This window comes from Argiope bruennichi, chromosome 7 (genome assembly GCF_947563725.1).
Source record: "Argiope bruennichi chromosome 7, qqArgBrue1.1, whole genome shotgun sequence".
NCBI lineage: Eukaryota > Metazoa > Arthropoda > Arachnida > Araneae > Araneidae > Argiope > Argiope bruennichi.
Genome location: NC_079157.1, coordinates 87,739,531 through 87,763,855, shown reverse-complemented (window position 1 = coordinate 87,763,855; position 24,325 = coordinate 87,739,531). Strand labels below are relative to the sequence as shown.

The following is a 24,325-nucleotide window of genomic DNA, read 5'->3' as shown; positions in this document are numbered from 1 at the left end:
TTAATAAATTTGAATTCCATGATTAATCTAAGTGAAAAGACTATATAAAGTAATTTTAAATTACTTAAAATTGAATAATAAGTATGCTTACTGATGGAAATTTGAGGATATTTTTAACCTTATTTCTCAGTGCTAAGTAGGCGTACTACTTTCAGTTTACCCTGAGCGATCTCTGGTAATTACAGATATTTAACACCCCTTATTTCACAAATTAAATGGCAAATCAACGATGTCTGGTAATTACATATATTTAACACCCCTTATTTCACAAATTAAATGGCAAATCAACGATCTCTGGTAATTACAGATATTTAACACCCCTTATTTCACAAATTAAATGGCAAATCAACGATCTCTGGTAATTACAGATATTTAACACCCCTTATTTCACAAATTAACTGGCAAATCAACGATCTCTGGTAATTACATATATTTAACACCCCTTATTTCACAAATTAAATGGCAAATCAACGATCTCTGGTAATTACAGATATTTAACACCCCTTATTTCACAAATTAACTGGCAAATCAACGATATCTGGTAATTACATATATTTAACACTCCTTATTTCACAAATTAAATGGCAAATCAACGATTTCTGGTAATTACATATATTTAACACCCCTTATTTCACAAATTAAATGGCAAATCAACGATCTCTGGTAATTACAGATATTTAACACCCCTTATTTCACAAATTAACTGGCAAATCAACGATCTCTGGTAATTACAGATATTTAACACCCCTTATTTCACAAATTAAATGGCAAATCAACGATGTCTGGTAATTACATATATTTAACACCCCTTATTTCACAAATTAAATGGCAAATCAACGATCTCTGGTAATTACATATATTTAATACCCCTTATTTCACAAATTAAATGGCAAATCAACGATCTCTGGTAATTACAGATATTTAACACCCCTTATTTCACAAATTAAATGGCAAATCAACGATCTCTGGTAATTACAGATATTTAACACCCCTTATTTCACAAATTAAATGGCAAATCAACGATCTCTGGTAATTACATATATTTAACACCCCTTATTTCACAAATTAACTGGCAAATCAACGATCTCTGGTAATTACATATATTTAACACCCCTTATTTCACAAATTAAATGGCAAATCATCGGTTAGTCATGAGCAAGCGCGACATTTTACATTTTTATAAAACACATTGATTTTTCAAAATTTTACATTATATTCTTTATTAAGTACAAACTAGTAAATTATTTGAATAATTCTTTACATGAAATAGATAAAAATATTTCTTACAGGTGCAATTTCAAATATTTTAAGCTTCTAGAAATTGAATTTTCTACCCTGCTTCGCTGTGATGCTATCTAACTGCTTTATCGGCCATTGTAGAACTTAATGATGCCAAGAACTTCACATATCCGTCCGTTAATAATTTCAGTTTTTACTCCATATCACCTTCCATTAAGCTGTTTCCCACGGCCTCTCCCAAGCTGTTGGCGAGTGCTAAACCAAAAGAAACAGCTTCGGTTGGATCAAGCAGACCTTCAGATTGAAGATGCTTGGCGATGGAATTGGCGAAGACTTTTATCTTTGTTGGAGACTCTAAGAAATCGAACCCCTCAGGGGCTCACCTTCTATAGGTGAGTACGGGTGTCCCAATCCCGAGATTCCCAGGGATCTATACTCCCTTTATGTTTATACTCCTCTTCGCCTTCTTCTTTCTGCCTTTTTTATCTTTCCCTCGACGGCAAGCGAGGGAGCTCTCCATGAGAAGCTGTCGCCGCTCTGTTTGCTTCTTGCTTCTCATGGACAGCCAAAACCCCACGTGTTTGCCGTGCGTGGCGACCCATTTGAAAGACGGGTGGTGTACTGTGGTCCCCTGTGCATCAATCGGCTGGTCGCTAACCACCTATGTGGTTAGTTTGCTAGGGATCAAGCGAAGGGGTTACTCCTTGGGCTTGGCGTTAAGGGTGGTCACTGTCCCCGGGGGTAACTCCGAGCGTATAGGTACCGGCTAGCACCAAGGTAAGCGCCGAGGCTGGGAATGGTCAGAGCCGGTGGCTGCCTTCCCTTGTTGGGCTCCGTGGTGGGCGGTGCCGTCGGGCCTGAATTTGTACCAATGTCGTATGGGCAAACGCAAAGCTGCTCCCTTCAGTGGGCAACAAAATGTTTCTACCTCTCCAACAGTACCTAATTTTCCAACCTTTTTCATTATCAAAAGATCATCTGCTACTAATGATACATTTCATTCAGTCTCTCCGTTTCTTGTTGAAAGATGTATAACTGGCAATATTGGTGAGGTTAAAAGTACTAAAAAACTTCGATCTGGCGATTTGCTGGTCGAAGTACAATCTCGTAAACAATCTGTACAAATTATGAAATTAAAATCATTCGAAAATATACCAGTTGTTGTTTCTCCACATTCTTCACTGAATTCCTCCAAAGGTGTCATTTCCTGTGGGGAGCTATTCAATGAACCGATAGATGCAATAACTAAAGAGTTGAAAGGACAAGGGGTTAGCCATGTACGGCGTATATCGATACGGAGAGATGGCCAGCTCCTAAATACCAAACATCTGGTTCTTACTTTTAGTTTCAACAAATTACCCGAGTACATTAAGGCGGGGTACATGCGCCTGTTGGTTCGACCATATATACCGAATCCGCTTCGTTGTTTTAAGTGCCAACGGTTCGGACATTCAAGAACTTCTTGCCGAGGTACATTAACTTGCGCCCGCTGTGCAGAAGTAGGTCACGATAGTTCGGAATGCACATCTAGGGAGAAATGCTTTAATTGTCAAGGTACACATACTTCCTTTTCTCGAAACTGTCCAGCATGGCAGTTAGAAAAAGAAATAGTTAGTACAAAAATTAAAAAACAAATTTCTTACTCCGAAGCTCGTAAACTTGTAAAATCACAAACTCCTGTATCTGGAACCAGCTACTCATCTATGATCAAAAAACCACCTGCAACTGATCGTATTCAAAACAAAAGAAACAATATACTTACTGATAATAGTCCCGAGTCCGCTATTGTAACGTCATTGCCAGTAGATCTCAATAGTAAAAATGTTAACCAGCCAACTGTTCATGAACATGAAACCCTTCATGTTCCATCTAATGAAATGTCACAGGACCTGAATAAATTTAAAACTGTCACTTATAAGAAAAAATATAAAAAAGATCACAAGCAAAATTCTGAAAATATATCATATTCTAAATTCTGGAAGACTTCACCTCGACAAGTCTCCCAACCTATGCCAGACTCAAATTTGAGCTCTTCGATTAATTCTAAATCAGCAGATAAAATGGATGAAGCCAAGCCTGAGCTTCAATTCATGACCACAAATAAACCCAAACCAAACACTGACAGCGAAATAGAATCGGATAATGCAATAGAATACAACCCTCATGAAACAATTGACGAAACACCACTTGCTGCGGAACATTCTACCGATTCCACCACAGTTGATAAAACTGTTTTTAAACAAAGACCCCAAGAATGTCAAGTTAAATGGATTAATCTTAAAAATTTTTACAGTGAAACTTCAAGTACCCCTATACATAGCAAATACTTGAAGAAACACCGAATCAAAAGATTGCAATGATTTTTTCTTTTCACTTCGTTTTGTAATTTATTGTACCTTTTTTTTTATGTTATGGAAGATGCATTTTCACCTTTTTTAAATTTCATCGATATTTTAATCTTTTAACATTTTTGGAAAAAATTTCTTTACGGGATGTAATTGACATATTCTTAAACGCTGACACTATTCATTATTGGATGTATTTCTTTTTATCACGAGAAATTATAAATTTAAACTGATTGAATTATACGTGAATTTTTAAAACCATTTGTTTGGCGCAGTATAGCCATATTTGGCTCTTGCGCCATTAAATCTCAAAATACCATACCATACCTAAGAAATCGAAATGGTGATCGATTATTTGAGAGATAATATCGGCGACTTTAATGGGAGACGTCTTGTCAGAAGACCTTGCTGATGCGTATATGGAATCATAAAGGGACCTTTTGGAACGGGGATCTATTACCACACTGAGAGCGTTGGAGAAAGCGTTATGCAGAATTTCGGGTACTCGAAGTGCGTTGGTCTTTGAGATTTCTACAACAAAAGAAAGCAAAGTCTGTCATTAGCATTATTATATTTTCTGAAAAGCATTTCGTTATAATAGTGCACGAAATTAGAGAATCATTATTTAATATTTTGAGCTAAATGTCTGCATAATTAACAAACTGCCAAATATCATTGAAAAACCAGCTCCACAAACAAATCTTTTGGGACAATGTACGTGATATGTTAAAACAATACACAAAACCTTCGTACATGTAATAAATTAAATAGATATGATTTATCAATTGAACGTATTATTGGCGTATATCGTATATTTTTTATGTCTAGTAAATGGAACGAGAGACGAATAAAATGTGTGCAAGAAATAAAAAAAATTGCTCTTCAAGTAGAAATAAAAGAGAATGCAGTATTAAAAAGTCCAAATAAACACATTTTTGTAATTAATATGAACCCCATTTTTACCATCCTGAGATTTATGCATTAATAGCGTAGAAAACTTTGGAACAAAAGCCTAAAAGTAAGTCTGATTAATGCTAAGTCAATGCATTAGTAAAGTATTAACTTTGGAAAACAAAAGTTTAAGAGTAAGTCTAAAAGTCACATATTTTAGAATTTTATAATTTTTTTGTATAGATTACGTTTTAAAAGTGACATAAGCTTTCCACAATTACTGACAAAATTTTTTCTTTTATTACATGATTTTTCCATTTCATTCAAGCTGATAAATGGAACAAGAAAATTTTCTGTTTAGAAGTATCGATTTTGTTCAACATGTAAAAGTTTAAATAATATTGTTTGGTAAAATTCCTACTTAAAAGCAATTTATTGATTGGAGTAAAATGCATTGGAGATATATGATGGCATTTTATTGGCCTTAAATGGTTAGTAAAGAAAAAGAGTAAATAATATGACTAAGGTAAAGTAATTTCCAAAATCGAAATATCATGTTAGATTATTGATGTGCATTACAATGATTACTGAAATCATGATTGAAGGTATGATTATTAAGCAAAATAAATAAAATAACTAATTTTAAGTTAACGGTAAAAAAAAATAGTATGATTTTGTAAAAATCATTGTAAAATACGATACGTATAAAGTTTTTAACTATTCTATGTAGAACATAATTATTACTTGAAAAATAAATGTAAATGTTGAGAAAAAAAATCATATATTTTATAATATATCGAATACCTAGTGTGTGGTGGATTTGCGATACGCGAGGATAGAACCTGGAACCTTGTGGTTCGCAGCCCAGTAACATGACCATGATACAAACGCAATTGCTCGAGTAGAGTAGCTGTTAACTGGCTTATAAGCTTTTCACTACAGACTCTCCCTCCAGTGAGTCGGAGGTGAGACGAACGATATGGCTGTTGAGTGGTGATGTATTAGCTGTTGATTCTAATGCGTCTGTACCCATTTAAGTAGCGCCATGCGTTATGGCGAGCGTGTGTGGGTGAGTGGTTGCTGATGCCGTTGCGCCAAGTGAGTCTGGCGACATTTGGTTGCTGCGTCAAGTGAGTCTGACGACTTTTGTTTGCTGTGGGTAGATGGCGCCACAACAGCTGTACGAAGGTTCATCGTCCGAAGTCACCAATGTAGCGAATTGAGATGAGCGAGGATAGAACCTGGGACCTTGTGGTTCGCAGCCAGTAACATGACCATGATACAAAAGCAATTGCTCGAGTAGCGTAGCTGTTAACTGCCTTATAAGCTTTTCACTACAAGAGTTTCAAGGATATAAACATTGCAATAGGATAAGCAACGTTCTTAGAAAATAATTACTAAAGAGTCATTAAATAAAATTTGATTTAAAAGGCTGTTACAAACTAATGAGAGTAATCAGATTGAAACTTTATTGCATACTTTCCAATAAAGATCTTATCCCCCTTCTTCCGCATAAATTTGAGAACCATGAGAAAGGCTGCGAATACTTTGCATGGCAACAGTGAACGATATGTACAAATATAAATATCTAGCATTTCTATTGGATTTATCACGAGATAATGTATTGTAGATCCTAATAGCAATTGTTTGACAGCAAAATTGGACACGAAACTAAAGTTGAAGTCTCAAGATAATGTATTAAATTGCATTCATTTAAAGCATTGGGTTTACATGCATGAGAAAGTGCAAACTGTCAGATGATCATCTGCTTGAGTGGTTTGGCTCCAAATTTGAAGAGAACCGACATTTAAGTGCTAAACCTGTGTACAAAATTTTATCCATCTAGCTCCTTGCATTTTGTAGTTATCTAGTTCACTTGTATTCGAACAATTAAACTAGACCAAATTCCTGAGAATGGATTTCGTTTTCAAATTTGATCACAATTCCATATGCCAAATTTCATCTGTCTGTTCAAAGCGATTTTGAGCCATCGTGTTCACAGACAGATAGAATGACAGGCATGATGCAAGAAAAGGGAGCTTTTTGGAATCAGGAAGGTCAGAAACATGAAGATTCATCAAAATATCGAATTAGAATTTTTTGACTATTATAATTTTTTTTTCTTTCTGTGCTTTATAAACAAGAAAGTAAAAAACACACAAAAAAAAAATCCTTAGCAATGCATTTTGAAGAGTGTAACATTCTACAGACTGGATCCAAAATATTATCAATGCCTGCAATTTCGACATGATCTTCAACATGCAGCATTTTTATTTCATATTGTTCACATAAACACAAACACATGCGATTACAGCGGAGCGATATAGACAGACAAACTCATCGCTGAATTGTGTTCATAACTCACTAATGGGGAAGACTCATCATTCAGCTGCATTCATAACTCACTAATAGGGAAGAATCATCATTCAGCTGCATTCATCACTCACTAATAAGGAAGACTCATCATTCAACTGCATTCATTACTCACTATTAGGGATGAATCATCATTCGGCCAAATTCATTACTCACTAATAATGAAGACTCATCATTCAGCTGCATTCATTACTCACTATCAGGGAAGACTCATCATTCAGCTGCATTCATAACTCACTAATGGGGAAGACTCATCATTCAGCTGCATTCATAACTCACTAATAGGGAAGACTCATCATTCGGCTGCATTCATATCTCACTAATGGGGAAAACTCATCATTCAGCTGCATTCATTACTCACTAATAAGGAAGTCTCATCATTCAACTGCATTCATTACTCACTATTAGGGATGAATCATCATTCGGCCAAATTCATTACTCACTAATAATGAAGACTCATCATTCAGCTGCATTCATTACTCACTATCAGGGAAGACTCATCATTCAGCTGCATTCATAACTCACTAATGGGGAAGACTCATCATTCAGCTGCATTCATAACTCACTAATAGGGAAGAATCATCATTCAGCTGCATTCATCACTCACTAATAAGGAAGACTCATCATTCAACTGCATTCATTACTCACTATTAGGGATGAATCATCATTCGGCCAAATTCATTACTCACTAATAATGAAGACTCATCATTCAGCTGCATTCATTACTCACTATCAGGGAAGACTCATCATTCAGCTGCATTCATAACTCACTAATGGGGAAGACTCATCATTCAGCTGCATTCATAACTCACTAATAGGGAAGAATCATCATTCAGCTGCATTCATCACTCACTAATAAGGAAGACTCATCATTCAACTGCATTCATTACTCACTATTAGGGATGAATCATCATTCGGCCAAATTCATTACTCACTAATAATGAAGACTCATCATTCAGCTGCATTCATTACTCACTATCAGGGAAGACTCATCATTCAGCTGCATTCATAACTCACTAATGGGGAAGACTCATCATTCAGCTGCATTCATAACTCACTAATAGGGAAGAATCATCATTCAGCTGCATTCATCACTCACTAATAAGGAAGACTCATCATTCAACTGCATTCATTACTCACTATTAGGGATGAATCATCATTCGGCCAAATTCATTACTCACTAATAATGAAGACTCATCATTCAGCTGCATTCATTACTCACTATCAGGGAAGACTCATCATTCAGCTGCATTCATAACTCACTAATGGGGAAGACTCATCATTCAGCTGCATTCATAACTCACTAATAGGGAAGACTCATCATTCGGCTGCATTCATATCTCACTAATGGGGAAAACTCATCATTCAGCTGCATTCATTACTCACTAATAAGGAAGACTCATCATTCAACTGCATTCATTACTCACTATTAGGGATGAATCATCATTCGGCCAAATTCATTACTCACTAATGGGGAAGACTCATCATTCAGCTGCATTCATAACTCACTAATAGGGAAGAATCATCATTCAGCTGCATTCATCACTCACTAATAAGGAAGACTCATCATTCAACTGCATTCATTACTCACTATTAGGGATGAATCATCATTCGGCCAAATTCATTACTCACTAATAATGAAGACTCATCATTCAGCTGCATTCATTACTCACTATCAGGGAAGACTCATCATTCAGCTGCATTCATAACTCACTAATGGGGAAGACTCATCATTCAGCTGCATTCATAACTCACTAATAGGGAAGAATCATCATTCAGCTGCATTCATCACTCACTAATAAGGAAGACTCATCATTCAACTGCATTCATTACTCACTATTAGGGATGAATCATCATTCGGCCAAATTCATTACTCACTAATAATGAAGACTCATCATTCAGCTGCATTCATTACTCACTATCAGGGAAGACTCATCATTCAGCTGCATTCATAACTCACTAATGGGGAAGACTCATCATTCAGCTGCATTCATAACTCACTAATAGGGAAGACTCATCATTCGGCTGCATTCATATCTCACTAATGGGGAAAACTCATCTTTCAGCTGCATTCATTACTCACTAATAAGAAAGAATCATCATTCAGCTGCATTCATCACTCACTAATAAGGAAGACTCATCATTCAACTGCATTCATTACTCACTATTAGGGATGAATCATCATTCGGCCAAATTCATTACTCACTAATAATGAAGACTCATCATTCAGCTGCATTCATTACTCACTATTAGAGAAGAATTAGCATTCAGCTGCATTCATAGCAACTAGCAGGTAAATCCATCACTGAATTGCACTCATCATTAATTAACAGAAAGAAAAATCTCATCACTGAATTGTATTAGTAGTTAACAAACTAAAAAATAGCATTCACCTCAGAGAAGTATTCATTATTAATTAACAGAAACTTATTAAATTTGTATCTTTTCTTTTGAAATTACCATCATCACATGCACAGACAGATATACCGAATTTATTGACGATACTTTTGTCATCAAGACCACAAAACCTTCATCATATTGGTTCATTATGTTATAGATTAATGATCAAGGGATACATAAAGGAAATAATTCTACAAAAATTTTTTCGGATTTACGTACATGTAAAAGGTATAAATTCATTAAAATTTCAAGATTCAAATGTTTGGATTTCAGTTTATACAAATCTTAAGCAAAAGATAAAGAATTAGATAAAAGAACACGTCAATAAAAATTTCACATGCATTTTAATATGGTCTAATGGTATATCTATTTGTTTACAGAACTGTGAGATACTTCTAAAGAATGGCTGCAAATTAGGAGTGATAATTGCAAAATAATAGTTTAAGTCAGTTTTAAAATTTTCTGGAGAAGAAACGTAATAAAATATTACCTGAATTTAAAATTTTTTCTGGATTCAATTGAAGTGACCATGCGCAACAAACGGGAGTAATAGCCAAAACGGCTAGGGAAAAAATACAGCTGCTTTGAACAGCATCTCGTACAATCGATGAAATGAAGATGCTTCTGAAATTGAAATCAAGTTATTGCTGTCGATATTGGAATACATGTAAATTAAATTTACACACACCAGTTAGGAACAGCTGCTCAAAGCTGAATCAGCTGTGGTGTAAACACGAGGACTTAGTCTCCAAGTATTGTGAAAATTCATAAATACTCACCTGGCCTAAGAAAATGAACTTTTATAGAAGGGTAGTGGTGATAAAATGTTGACATTAAAAGGCAAATATGCTCTTTATGAAAAAAATAACTAAAAAATCTTAATAATATTCGCGAAAAATTTTATGAATTCTTGTGACGCAATATTTATTTTACCAATTAATCAGCATATTTCCGGCAATGTTCATTTTGTATTGTAATTGTCAAAATATTCGAATTCGAGATTTTGATGAATCTGAACGTTCTAGATTCCATTGTGTCTAAAAAACAAATTATGCCTGTCTGTGGAGACAAAAGCTCAATATCATTTGCCACTAGACGGATGACATTTGTATGCGATCTTTACATCACATTTCTAGATTTCTATCAAAATTTAGACAAACTTCATTCATAGAAAATCTGTCTTTCCTGCCGTTCCACAGGTAAAACAGATAAAATTGAATAAAGCAGAATATTGAAGATCCTTATCAAATTTCGCACCGAATCTGTCTAATGAATTAACCATCTATTGTTTTGCTCCTTTTAATGTCCATAAAAGCATCGACTCAAATAAATGAAATTTGGTATGAGATTTTGTTAGTAAAATATGGTATGCAAACATCTTTTTTTATTCGATCGAACAAAAGGTGTCTAAAGTACGTAATATTTTTTTCTTTTTATTCCACGAAGCAATGCACACTTTTGTGAGAGTTTCTAAAAATACTAGGGATGTTCAAATGAAATGGTACGAAACGACACTGTGGGTATAAATGTATACTTTATTGAAAGTATAGACCATAGGCTTGAACATAACGATCCCATTGATTAATAAGCTGAAGGACACCCTTTCACAGAATTCATGTGGCCGGGACGAGATCCAGTCCTTCACAGCTTCCTTGAGTTCGCCGTCCGAGTTGAAGCGCATCTCTTTCAGGTGTTTTTTCAGGGAATCAAACACATGAAAATCGCGGGGGGACATGTCCGGGCTGTAGAGCGGATGGTCGAACTTCTCCCACTTGAACTTGGCCAGATACATGTGTGTGACCCTGAAGATCTGTAGACGCGTGTTATTATGGAGCAGAACCACACCCTCTGTCAGTAGCCCCTGTCTTTTGTTTTTGACGGACCTGCGTAGTCTTTGAAGTGTCTCACAATAGACATCGGAGTTAATGGTTCTTCTGTGCTCGAGACATTCATCAACTAGAGGATCCTGCACGGCGCTCTTTATAAGAGCCTTTGTTCTCTCCTGCCCATGCGGGTGCCCACGCATGCTCTGATCTACGCCGGGAACTCCAATCGCATCCCTAGATGTCTCGCTATGTTCTCCCATAGTGATACAGGAAAATATGTTAACGTATACGTTGTTACGACGTTATATACCTTTTCATTTGAACACCCCTTGTACGAATATGAGCTTCCATGGCGCTCTTGACTTAGTCCAAAGTCCTAAAGTTTGTGCGATGGGGATAGTACATGCATTTGAGAACATACGAAAAAGAGATTGTTCCCGTTGTTTTATGATTCTGATGTGAAAGAGTGAAAAAGGTAGAATTTTAAAGACGCATCATAGTATAATAGTTTTACTGGGAAAATAATAAAATATGATACAAATTTAAAATACAAAAATATAATTAATAATATCCTATGCCCTTCCCCCCAGAAAATAGAAGGTGAATTAAAGCACTAAATGAAAATAAGTAAGATTAATCTTCCCGAACCTTTCTCATATGTTCTGTCACAAAAGTTATTCCCCTGCCCCTGCATAATATTGTTGACCTTGAGCAAAATGTGGGATACAGCGATAAATGCTATACGTGACAGATATACGAGTGATTTTCATCTCACCTTCTGAGTTTCTGATCAGTTGAGTTACATAGTTATGCAATATTTATATTCATATTTTTATTTTCAAGCTCATCAGCAAAAATTATTCAGTTTTTTTCACTACAATTGAGCATCATCATTTTATTTATTACAATCGATAAAGATAAAAAATAAATCTCTACTATCATTTAAAAATCCATCGTTTTTCTTGCTTTGTCCAATTTTTTAAATTCAGGCTTAGCTTAGTTCTGAATTTGCCATAGTCTTCTAAGCTTCCTATATGTCAAGTTACATTATAATGTCGTTATGTGGATACTTTTTTAAAAAAAAGTTTTCGGCGTATTTCATTCTATATATTGTCTGGGAAGAATTTCCATATGCATAGCTTTTTCTATATGTTTATGAGTACCTGTAATGTTTTCTTAAAAGTTTTATGCCTTAAGTATTTATAAGAAGAGAAAATTTGATTTGAAAGAGAAATTTGTCCCAGGCTAATCATTTTTTATGGGTATCACATTCAGTGAAAATGCATAACTGACTATAAGATAGATGGATAAATGACGTCAGTATAAAAACGAAAACATACTTTAACCCATTGACCGTCAAATACCCAGCATCTGAATCTTCATAAAATGGCCATTATCATAGAAGGAGAAAGCACTAATAATTTTTACATTGCAGACGATCTTAGGACAATTTTCAGAAAACGATTCATTACGTTTCTGTCAATTTTCGAATAGTAATAGAAGTACAACTTTCTACGTTTGAATCTTTATAGAAGTCATTCTTTGGGACTACTTTCTACGTTCAATCCGATTGAAGGGTTAAAATGATGAGTAAAGCATCAACTTAACAAGCTCTGGCTAGTAAATATACAACTGTGATTTTCTTTAACTTCAGTTCCACATCATCATTTTATTTATTGCAATTGATAAAGATTAAAAATAAATATCTTCTATCATTTTTATTACTTTCTCATGTACGTAGGGTACAGAAAGTTTAATAACCCTCATAAAAATTTGATCACGAAATTTTGACTAATCTCCACGTTTCAGAATTTCCTGGGTTCAAAAAATTCATTTTTGGAAAACACCCGTCTGTCTGACGGCGTCCTGGCATAGCGGTAGCGCGTCTTCCCTGTGATCTGGGCGTTCTGGATTCGAGTTCCGGTTCGGGCATGGTTGTTCTTCATCTGTGTTCTATCTGTGAGGTGTGTGAATGTACCCCCCTGTAAAAAGGGGTTGTACAAGCGAATGTGCAAGTTTCATCTTCATGTGAGCTAGAAGTCAGACTACTGCCCTCGGGTGCTCAGGGGTCTTTACCCTCAAAAGTTACTGCACCCCCTTTCCGTGGTAACGCGGACACGACATCATCATCATCCGTCTGTCTTTAAACGAAGATAAATAAGAAATGTTTTGAATTAGAAGTTGAAATTTTGTATACAGTCTTTGCATCAAATTTGCAATTTATGTCAATTGTTGAGTAAAATCTTATCAGAGGAAGATCGTCTATCCAGCTGTTTGCATGTAAGTTAACACGATAACGACAAAACGAAGAGAGCTAGATAGATAAGATTCGGTAGACAGATTTAACATCTATATGATAGATACCTGTCAAATTTTGAGCCAAATTCAACAAAGAGTTGAGTGTCCGCCAGTCTATACTTTCAGAAATATGTAAATACGATAATTCAAAAATGTAATGTCTTAAATATATCAAATTTAGAATTTAGATTTTGTGACTACAAGAGCAGTTTTGCCCCAAATCTTTGTTCCAATTGGTTGAGAAAAACATGTCTAAAGCACTGATTCGATTTTCGGATACTATTAAATGCATACTAGAAGTTAATCGCTAAAACAGTCGCTAAGGGTGATACGATAGATTCAGTAAAATTGTTAAATTCAAGTCAAAAGTTACAATCTCTTAGTTATTGTACGTCATTGCCATGCGCGGTATTCTCTGGCATGACACGTTTATTAGAAAGTGCGCAAGAAAGTTTTAGGGAAACCACTTCTCCTGGTTTAAAAATTTATATTTTTTCTTGTTTTTTATATTTTTTGATCCCGTCTTAGCTTAATACTAATTTTTACCATAGTCTTCTGAACTTCATATTCAAATTATGCTATAGTTCACAGTCTGTATACATGAGTTCTTTTTAAGCTTTCAACGTATTTTATTCTAAATATTACTTCAGGGAAGGGAATACTTCATAGCTTCTTTGACACGTTTATGAGTAACTGTGGTGTTTTCTGAAAAATTTTATGTCATAAACTAGTTTAAGAAATAGAATATCTGGCAAAGTTTCCATAAAATTTCGATATTTCTTGAATAAACGTTAATATTTAAGTTTCCAAGGACCCTCCTGTCGTTGTTGTAAAAATTCCCCGAAGCTTTCTTCAACGATCTCCTTTATTAAAGTACAAGAACCATAATTAATATCCATCATTTAGAACTCAACTTCATAATCCTTTTAAACTGAAAGGAAAAAAAATAATATGAAAATGTTATCGCGTCACACCTTTCGACCATGTTAAAATCTTAATAACTGGTTTGGAACAATATTTTTTTTCTGTTTTTATTTTTGGGAAGAAAAGTGATATTTAATTAATTTTTGTCAGCTCACAAACTTTTGTTCTTTTAAAAATATATTTTGATTTGAAAATAGTTAATTAATTTCCATCCCCTATTAGTTTATTTACCTCAATTAGTTTTGTGTGAAAGTAAATTTCAAAAAAGAATTTTTTAACTTTTCTTTTCCTTCAAAGAATTTTTTTTCGCTCTTAAGGCTTCTTAAGTTGGTGCTAATAACTTTTGGTCCTGATGATGTAAGAACTTTATTTGTGCATCATATTTTAAATTTTTAGGAGCAGCTTAGTCTTTAAGATTAATCCTTTTTGTCCTTTTATTTTACTGTGCAATATTTTTTTATTGTGTCAATAAGTTTTAACGATGTAGAAACTGTTAGTGATACTTTATAATTTTTAAACTTTTTTCGAAAATTCCTATAATAAGCACTGAAAATGAAATTAAATTAAATCAGTTCGTCTGAAAATTTTAATAAGCTGGAATTGCATGTCAATATGTGATTTCAAAAGGATTCACTTTTCACTAACATAACGAGAATATATAAAGAGATAAAAATGTTTCCAAAGCTAAAACATCTAAATTTACAGTGATATTATACATGATATTATCAATGGCTGTTTAAAGTCAATACTTTTTTGATATCAAACAACATTTTATGACAATTTTCATCTGATTGTAATGTGAATGTAGTGCAAGACATCGGATAAGGAAAAAAAATGGCATTTTATTTTATGCAAGATGTTTGTGTCAGATGCAAAGCACTGAAAGTAAAAAACACAGCCAAGGCGTTAAACAACGAACGGTTCTTGTAATTCGCAGCACAGCAAATGCTCTGTAATTGAAGCTAGGGAGCTCGCTGCAAGATCAACATTTTAGGGAAAGAATTTACTTTCCATAAATGCCTCTGATTATATGATCACCCAATGTATTAAATTTTCTAGGAAGATTTTCCAATTTCAATTCCTAATAGAGATAACGCCAAATTGTGTGTCTTTTCTGGAACTTTTAGATGCACTTTAGATGGAACTTTTAGGTATTTGTTTGCCGGCCAAAAAATTTGGCTGAACTAATGTGTTAATGTTTTAGGCCAATATAACACCTACAAAAATTCCAGATGAAAAGTTCTTTGAGGTCCATTTTTTTTCTCCGAATTTAATGAGTCATGAAAAAGGAGATAAAGTAGAGATTAAAATGAAATTACTATCAAAAGCTATGTACAGTTTATGATTACTTTTCAACATATTCACCCTGAAGATGGGGCCGCGGTGGCCTGGTGGTAAGGTCTCGGCTTCGGAACCGAAGGGTTTCAGGTTCGAGACCCGATTCCACCGAAGAACCGTCGTGTAAGGGGGTCAGTTGCACGTTAAATCCATCCTGACCAAACGTCCTCCCGTTGGTGTAATGTGGTGTGGAGAGGGGGTGCCAGCTCAGGTGTCGTCCTCATCGTCTGACCGGGGTTCAAAATTACGAGGTCCATCCTAAAATAGCCCAAGTGTTGCTTCAAACGGGACGTTAATATAACCAAACCACCCTGAAGATTTTCAGATTCTGACGTTTATCATATCTGTGGGTCAAGTTTCCTATCCCCCCCTTCTCAAATAACGTTTTCAAGGAACCTTACACGAGATGTTCCTTAATGCTTCTTTGAACCGTATCATTCATATATAAGTTCTTTAAGTTTTCTTTTAACAATGTCTAAATTTTCATACTCGAAAATCTCAATTTTGTAATGCTTGCGAGTCGGCAGTTCGTTAGCTAGAATTCTAACATCTTTCAAATCGCTGATCAATTCTTAGAGAAAGATCGTTCGTATAGTAAGAGATGCATTCTTGTTCGCTTTTATAGAGAACATGGCTTAGAGCCGAGAGATTTCCATCTCTTTTATGAGTTCAAGAACTGATAGGAAACCTTAACTTCCAATATTATGGAAAAGTTTATATTATTAAGGTTTTATGAAACACATCATTGGTGAAAATTAGGGATTGCAATACCGGTATTTTGAGCCATTTGTACAATTTTGTAATACCGGCATTCGCAAGTTTAAATACCATTTTTTCGGTATTTACTAGACATTTTAAAAATTATCTCTACTATATGTTCAGGGATCGTCTGCATAGCAAAATAGTATGTACGTTTTTATTTTTATGTCTCCCTAACGGGTGAAATAAATTCGACTATGAATACAAAGTTGCATCGTACAATCAAGAGGAGTGATAAAATACTGTTTGACAACGGATTGTAAAACCCTCCGCGCTTAAATCTGCAAATTAATTTTTCAAATAGTGAATTCGACTTAATATCCAAAACTGTATCAGCTCTACTTCAAATAAAGTTGGTTGTTGAGACATTATGTCGGAGAGATTCTAATTTATTAACAAATAATGTAACAATAATTAAGGATAATGCAACTAATTTATTAACAGATAATGTAACAATAATGAAGGATAATGCAACTAATTTATTAACAGATAATGTAACAATAATTAAGGATAATAATGAAATTTTATGTTGCAGTCACTGAAAGAACAGCACATTTCACTATCTGAAGAATTTTTTATTACATTGAAAAATCGCACAGAAGAAAGGCATACCGAAATAGAACATGTCTTACGGTATTTACATAATTATAATGATTTTAAAAATGGAAAAGAAGAGAATATCCAAATCAAATTTGATTAAGTTTATAGTAAATTTTCTTAAAAGTTTTTACTCACAAACCTACCACATTCAGAAGAAATCGATACAGTTATCGTAGATTATGATGACATTAATATTGATAGTGAAAAGGAATTGTTTCTTGAACAAAAATTAGAATCATCCATAAATAAAAAAATTTCAACAATCAAAATACAATACAGAAATCAGCTATATCCAAAACCATCCGATAAGAAATCGATTTATTTGATGATGAGGGATTTAGAGGAAAACATTTGGAAAAAGTATATCCCGATGCCGAAAGAGCGTTTTCCTGGTAATTTTTGCACAAAATTGCGTTCCAGGCTTAATGACAGTACAATGGATGCATTATCTTTTTTAAGATCACATTTCAAAAATTTGTGATAGTACCACAGACTGAATAGTGATGTTAACACTTTTTTTGTGATTTAATTAAATAAGATGGTCCTTTACTTTTTTATGATTCTTTATATACTGTTATAATTTATAAGATACAAATTAGTTTTGTGATATTTACAATCTGTAATAAAACTGGGAAATAAAACAAATAACTGTCCTTTCTTTCTTTTTCTAAAATTTCTACTACCGGTATTAAAACCGGTATCCCGATATTAAGATCTAAAAAATACCGAATACCGGTATTGAACTTTTGGTCAGATATTGCAATCCCTAGTGGCAATATCGAAGAGGAGATGCACTAGTATGTCAGAAGCTTGAATTTTTATGTTGATTTTGCCGAAGGATAGCAATTTTGTTAGGTAATTTTTGGTAATAAATTCATCTTATTCTCTAATCCATTTTCTTTTTTATTATCTATTGATCCTAGAAAAAAGGCCCTCATACAAGACCCCTTTTCATCTTTATAAATTACTAGAAGCGGTGAATCCATATTCAATTAAATAAACCAATAACGATTTGTGGATTTTATTATTTTTATTATTAAATATGTATTCAAAGCATTGCATGACAGGAAAGATGCGTTCCAAAGAATATTTACATTCAGAAATACCTACGTATAAATTATTCTTTCAGCAGTGCTATTCAGAAGAATATTTTGAAGATATATAACGTCCATTTTCGAAATCAATGACGACAAGGTGAATTTCATATATAAACAGGAAGGATGGGTAGAAAATTTGAAATATTCTCTTAGTTCTGTGGTTGACATTTACAAGAAGGAACAAAATAGACTCGATATTACTACGGAAATTAGATTTTTCAGAATAAAATAAATGTAGGAATAGCCTCGAGATATAACATGAAAATGAAAATTGCCACTGAACATTTTTGATAAAAATGTAGCAATTTGTAATAAAATTTTTTCTCAAATTTCATGAAAATACCCACATTTTATGTATTTTATGATAACTTGAAATATAATGACCTTTAATTCATTTTGAACTACAAATTAATTTAAATATTGTTAGTAATTGTATCGCATATATTGCTTTATTAAAATTTTGAAAATTATTTATTTTATTTCTTATGCGTATCATGATATTCATGAATTTTAAATGAAACTTTTTTAACGCATTAAATTATAACAGTCCTTAAATCTGTGCGATTTTAATAATTTTACATATCTTCTATTCATTGTACATTGTATCCATTGTGTTGTATCCTAATGAAATCAAGTATCGTGATATCAGCGTGTTATTAGAAACGTAATTGTCCGTTTCATTTATCTTTTAAGCTTCGTGGTACTGTAATTTCACTTTTCTTATTTCTTATGTGAATCAGACTAAAAATAAACACAATTCTTATTTGTTAGTTTTTTTAATGTGAAAAAAATCACGTGACAGAATATTTAATGAAATAAAGCAAACGATTTGAATATCAATTTAATGATGAAAATCTACTTTTCAGAATATATTTAAAAATTATTATAAATCATAAAAAAATTTGCTCGACAATTAAATTACTGTCATTAAAAAGACATTTTTTTTAATATTTTAATTATGTGAGGTTAAATTTTTTATAATGATGTTTTGAGAAGTTATCGCGGAGAAATAGAAAACATTTCTGGATTTTGAATGAAATAAAATTCCAATGGCTGTTTAAAAATCGTCCCAAATACACATTTTAACTCTCTAAAATATTCATGTGACAAGTTTGACAACTCTAAGTCTGATAGTCTGTAAAATAGAACGCCGAATCATAATCATTCACAGAAGCACATATTCATCTTCATTATTAGCAGAGATGAAAATTACTCTGAAACCTTATCCGTTGGTTCTAAATTTCAACAACTGAAGAGTAGTAAGAGATGAAATATTTGAAGAAACATTATAATTTACTTGAATTTCATTTCAATAATAAAAGACGTTTCTAAAAATTATAAGAATTTTTTTTATAAATTTTCCAAAATTCAAAAAAATTTTATACAATAGTATCAAGAAATTTCTAATTTTTATTTAATTAAAATTATAATTTCAAAAACTCGTTCTGAGGCGCACATTTCTGTCCTGCAAATATGTTTGAGCCAAATTTTGTAGCAGAATAGACGATCTATCTCATATGTAGAGTGCCAAAGTCAATTTTCTTGAAATCGAAGTTACTTAACTAATTTCTTTTCGATTGCTATATACAGGGTGTCCCAAAAAATGTATACACACTTTAAATAATTGTAAATTTGGGGTTTATTATAATTCGAATAATTTTCAACATGTAAAAGATTCTACAAATATCATTCTATTGTCTTGTTATCGCATGTTCTCAAACTGATGTCCGTTCTGCTCCAGACTCTGCTGACAACGCGAAGCGATAGAATAGCACACATGATGGAACAATTCCCTTGGGATATTCGTACATTCATGTTCAATGATTGCCCTCAATTGAACAACTGTTGCAGGTTTATGGAAGTCCTGAACAGTTCCATCAGCTTCAAACTTATCTCTAATTCGAGTGATGGTAACTCGTGTATGTGGTTCTTTGTTAAACTCCCTCTTAAATTGTTTTTGCACTTCTACTGCATTTTCTTACTTCCAGTAGCATTTTAGAATAAATTTCCTTTCTTCAAATTCAAGTCTGTCTGCCATCACTCGGTTCAATGGGTTCAGTCCGTAAAGAAAGAAGAAATAACTTAGTTATCAGCTGCTAAAATGTGTATACATTTTTTGGGACACCCTGTATGGTACTTGTTTTAAATTTGTGAAAGAATCTGAGCCTTGATCCTTAAAACATGCTCGAGTAGCACTGTAAAAAAATAACCGCAAGTAAAAAATATTCTACATGATCAAGTACAATATCTCTAACAAAAATTTAAATTTCAATAAGAAAATTATCTGAAGATTTATCATTCGCATTCTATTATTAAAATTCATGTTCATTACACTTTTATTAAGCATGTTTTTATCTTTTAATTTCCAATAATATGACAGAAAAATTATTCATTGGTATAATCTTCTGTACAATTCATAAAAAAATATATATATGCCTTTCACTACGGTTATTTGGCATTACAGAGTTGACTCTGGAACCATTAAATCCACCAAACAAATCAATACACAAACGACGGCTATTAACGATATGCATCTAAGAATCATCCATCCACAAATTGGTATATTTCCTTCCAATTTCAAAGCAGTAGTTAAACCCAGCGAAAACTTTAGGTATCACCTGAAGAATAGTATCCATCGAAACAAAATACATAAAGTTATCTTTTAAACCCACTGACATTTCAACCTAAAACTTTTCCCTGTAATCGAAGTAATGCGAAACGACCCTACCACAAACATTTAAGGCTCACGTTTCTAGGGCCAATTTGCGTTTCCAATGCCCAGGCATTACAGCCAGCACTCAAGTTATATCCCGGTTGTTTGTTTAATGGTCATTCAAGTAGTGGCGAAATGACGTTTCCAGAATTGTCGTTGCCATTGTAAGAGAATGGGGATGTGAGGTGTGGAGAGATTTAATTAGGGCTGGCCCAGTCTGAATGTGGTTATTTGTCCATGTGTGCGTTTCCTTATGTTGTGTGCCTAGCAGTTAAAAGAGAAGGCGAAAGCGAGAAGGAATGTGAGCAGGCTATAATTCCGTTCCGTCTGGTTGCTCTTCTTTAGTGCAAATGGAAAGTGCTCGTTGTGGTTTGGTGTTTACAAGCATTGTCAGCGGTGCACACATGTGTGCCCACTAACTACAGAAGCAACATGGGGGTGAATTTCTATTAGGAGGATCATTCAATTTAAGGGCAAGTATCACTGCTGAGTTAACGTCTTGCAATTTGCGGGAATGGCACATTTGACTACTTGATTAACAGCCTCACTAAGTAATTACGTAAGATTTTCTGAAGTATAGCATCCTTAAGTTGTACCAAGAAGATAGATAGGATATTTATATTCATATGGCAAGACAAATTGTTGAACTATATAAAGATGCAAAATAGGATCCACATTTATTATAAGGTTTAAAATTCATATCTTTGTTATGGGATGCAGAAGAGAACATTTAACATTTTAAATTTCCGAGTATATCGCAAGAGTAAATTAGTTGCTGCATAAAGGAATTCAAAGGAGAAAGTTAAACGACGTTAATATTTAAGGAGATTATCATATTTAAAAAGAATTAAAGAATGAGAACTTTGTCATGAAATGCAGGAGAAAAATCTTAAATACTTTGTATATTTAAGTAGCGTTCCTTATTTTTAAGAATTCTACGGGAATACGTTTATTATTAAATGCAGAAAATGTTAAGCAAAATAAAGATTCTGAAATGTATTCCTTATTTTAATAAATGCCGAAGTGAATGTTTAAAAATCGAAGAAATATTCTACATTTAAAAAAAGAAGTAACAAAATATTATCTTTTTAATGGAATTTCGAAGAAAATTTTAAGGACAAAATTCTGAGATGCATTCTTAATAAAATTTATAAAATAAAAATTATGCTCCAAAACAGAACACAGAAGAGGATGTAAAACTATTTTAAGTATTTTTATTTAAAACGAATTCAGTATATTTTATTTTTTGTTGTTTATTACAGAAGGAAATGTTAAAGAAACTGAAATTCTGATATATATTACTTATTTTAAAAGAATTTCTAAAATAATAAATATGCTCTGGAATGTAGGAGAGAATGTTGTATTTATTTCGAAGTATTTAAATGTAAGTCATAAGGTAATATTTTTATTGTGGAATGAGAAGAGAATTCTACAATAGTTTTTGAGAACTCTTCCGCATTAAAAAAAAGAGTCCAATCTATACTTATAATAAAGCTCAATGTGTGTGTATGTGTTGGCGCTCTACAGGCCAGGGCATTTGACATACAGCTACCAAATTTGGTGCATGTATACCTTAGAGGTCGGGAATGTGCACCTGGGGTCCCTTTTTTTGAAATTTTAATTAGAATTTTAATTATTAATTAAAAACTAACTTTCCCGCCAAAATAATCTTCCATTTTCCCCACCGCCAACTTTTCCGCCAAAAAGATCTTCCATTTTCCGATCCGCCAAATGAGTAAGGCTTCAGTTTTTTTTCTCCCAACAGTAATGAGGCTAGGGTTAACATTTTTCGGTGCATTATTTCAAACGATTCTGTTTATTTTCTTAATGTTTGATGCATTTAAAATTAAACATTGTTAATTAATCCATGTTTCAGATTCATTCTGAAGTACTTTTGAATTAAAATAACACAGAATAAAGGAAATTAAAAATTTCTAATCTGCATAGCGTTACCCCAACTGGCGTAGAAAAATTCACGCATTTGCAATTACTGTAACTGGCGCAGAAAATTCACGCTTGCGTATTGTGTTCTGATTGTTGTCATGACAACCATTATCAACGGACGATTTAAATTATTTTTAGGTTAGTTGCATGCTTTTGTAAGTAAATTGTATTTATGTTAGTTATATATTTTTTTGTATATGCTTATAGATTTAAGTACATCGTTTTTTAAGTAGTTTTTTTAAACCTGTTTCCGACCGATTACTTTAAACGATTCATTTTATTTTCTTAATGTTTGATGCATTTAAAATTAAACATTATTAATTAATCGATCTTCCAGATTCATTCTGAAGTACTTTTGAATTAAAATAAAACAGAATAAAGGAAATTAAAATTTCTAATCTGCGTAGCGTTATCCCAACTGGCGTAAAAAATTCACGCATTTGCGTTACCATAATTGGCGTTGGAAATTCACGCATGCGCATTGTGTCCTGATTGTTGCCAACTCTATTTCCAACTGATACGGACTTGGTTTTGAAGGCTTAACATGTTTCCGACCGATTATTTCAAACGATTATGTTTATTTTCTTAGAGTTTCATGCATTTAAAACTAAACATTGTTAATTAATTGATCTGTTCATGATGAATCTGAGAAAACTTTGTAGAAAACTTCTTGATATTACATAAATTAAGAAAGATATTCTTTAGTGCTCATAAGGTCTAAATACTCAGTGACTTTGGTTTCAGTAATCATATTATAATAAAAAGGCTTTGTGTCTGTAAAAAATATTAAATTTATTGCAGATTAATCATTTCACTTTAATTTAAAGCATAAATTCTACGGGAGCTAACAGAAAATTAGAGAGATGCATATTACGTTATGACCGAAGGCCTTTATAATATTATGAATGAATTATATGACTATCAAAATTGGAAGCTTTAAAGTATTTTGATGAAGAAGCTATTAAAATAGGAATTACATAAAATATTTAATTATTAAATTTTTAACGAGCATTAAAATGGGCGAACCGGCTGGTCGCCAAAGGCGGCTAGTATAAAATATAACTATGTAAAAGTTACATAACTCTACTACCTTCTCTTTTGATACAACAGATGGCGTTACCATAACATCAATGTATATTTCCCATAATCCTCTTGGGGAGGGTCATTATTAGATTGTATTCTGGTGAGTGTCTTGTATTTTCGTGCTCGTGTTTGTTTTGTCAGATGAAATGTGGAACTTAGAAAATAATTAAATAACTTTTCCTGAAACTCGTCTATTATTTTCATTTAAATCGTATTGAAGTTATAAAGAGTCTTGTCCCTCTAGAATTATATATATAATCTGGTATATATAAATAATCTGGTTTGGTATATAAAACACCTTCAAAATACTTTGCTCCATATGAAATCAATAGTCTTTTTAAGCGATATTGATGCAAAAGAGACTGCAAAGCTGCAGCACTTTAAAATTAATTTTTAAAAACTGGTTTTTTTCATTTTTAAAATTATTTTATTATTTTCCCACGAATTCGAGTAGAAGCAGAAGCAGAAAAAATAAATAAATAAGTTAAAAAAAAA

At 33.1% G+C, this 24,325-nt stretch overlaps 1 protein-coding gene and 1 long non-coding RNA gene across 3 annotated transcripts in view; one reads left to right on the top strand and one right to left on the bottom strand.

The window, feature by feature from the left end:
- Positions 1–24,325, top strand: part of LOC129976590 (uncharacterized) — a 466,684-nt gene that overhangs the window by 293,321 nt on the left and 149,038 nt on the right. The gene's annotated exons all lie outside the window — the stretch shown is intronic.
- The window catches only part of LOC129976594 (uncharacterized), a 38,355-nt gene continuing 15,291 nt past the window's right edge, over positions 1,262–24,325 (bottom strand). Inside the window, exons 4-5 of one of the 2 annotated variants that reach the window (XR_008785157.1) lie at positions 3,912–4,115; positions 1,262–1,593 (exon numbers count right to left, since the gene is read on the bottom strand). This is a non-coding gene — a long non-coding RNA (uncharacterized LOC129976594). The remainder of the gene's footprint in view (positions 1,594–3,911; positions 4,116–24,325) is intronic. The other variant, XR_008785156.1, reaches the window with a different exon arrangement.